Genomic DNA, 1448 nt, shown 5'->3' on the forward strand with positions numbered 1-1448 from the left:
GGGGGGGTTGGTTTGTAGGTTTTTTGTTGTCTGTTGCTGTTTTGGTTTTTTTAATTTTTCATATGGACAAAAGAATAGCAAAAGAAACCATTTTTTCTGCATTTTATTTTCAAACCTTTTACAGGAAATAAAGCCGGACATATTAAATCAAAAGTCAGCTTGAAATATGGAATAACTTTAAGGAGTTAAATAAATGTCCAGTGGTCGATAGCCCTTGAGGTCTAGAATATGATTGGAATTGTGTTCCCCTCTCTGAGACGTTTTATTGAGACGCATTCCCTCAGTGTGGCCACAATCAATCTGAAATTGGAAAAAGCAGTTGAATGATTGCAGCCTCCCACAGGCGTTTTGATTCAACAAAACTGAGAGAACCAGACGCTGCTGCTTTAGAATTGGGAATAAACGTCTCACAAATATGAAGGTATTCTATCCATTTATATAGATAGTTACGATATAGTGTAAAGCGCATAGAGCTTGCTTTCGAGAAATGGGGAAATGCGCTATACAAATGCTATTTATTATTATTATTATGTCTGTGAAGATATAATGGAAAGCTATAAAAGTAGCATAATACCATGTGACCGCTACAGATGAGGGGGTTTTCAGATTTGGAACAAAACTATCTGAAAAAATGGATTCAAGAAGATATTTGAGAAGCTATAGTTCTGAGAGAAAGAGCAGATGTGAAATAGAAAATGCTGCAAGCCACAGAGGCTGACAAAATGGAGACCCAGGAGAAATGCAGTGAAAATGTTTGAAAACCTAAAGGAAGTCAAGGGGGTGGGGGAATGAAAGAATGAAAGAGAATACATATGCTCATAGAAAAAAAAAATATATCAGCTCTTAGAGCTAGAGAGGCACGAAATAGAAATGGCATGAGAAAAGTTAGCCTGTGCCTCATGTACACTAATGATTTGTGGCACGAAAAGCGTACATTTAAAATGCAACGTGGGTGGTTAGCGGGTGCTCTTGTGTGGTTTGCTCCTACTTTCCAATTATATCTATCGGCGTTATGTCTCCTCTCTGGGTTTTGTTGTTGCTCTTGTTTTGTTGTTTGTTGGGTTGTTGGTTGTTTGTTTGTTTGTTTGTTGTTGTTTTTTGGGGGGGGGGTTGTTTTTTTGGTATATTCTCTAATCTTTGGGGCACATAATTCCCCTATTTGTGTTGAAAAGCGTCGTAAAATTTATACTAAAACTAAACCAAAAAGATGCAGAAACAACTGTTCTTCGCGCACTAGATTATCCCAAACTTTCAAACTTTCACATCACAGCACCTTGAACCTTGACAAGACTTCTGGTTTTACAGTTCGGGGAATTCCCCAAGTGGACACCTTCTGGTGCTGTTGCTGATATCTTTTCCTTCAATGTGGATTCGGGGTTGTTGGGTTGGGTTTTTTTTAAATATTATTATAACCCCCCCCCTTCCCTTTCTCTCTCTCTCTCTCTCTC

Source organism: Aplysia californica, unplaced genomic scaffold, assembly GCF_000002075.1.
Source record: "Aplysia californica isolate F4 #8 unplaced genomic scaffold, AplCal3.0 scaffold00167, whole genome shotgun sequence".
Classification (NCBI taxonomy): Eukaryota; Metazoa; Mollusca; class Gastropoda; order Aplysiida; family Aplysiidae; genus Aplysia; species Aplysia californica.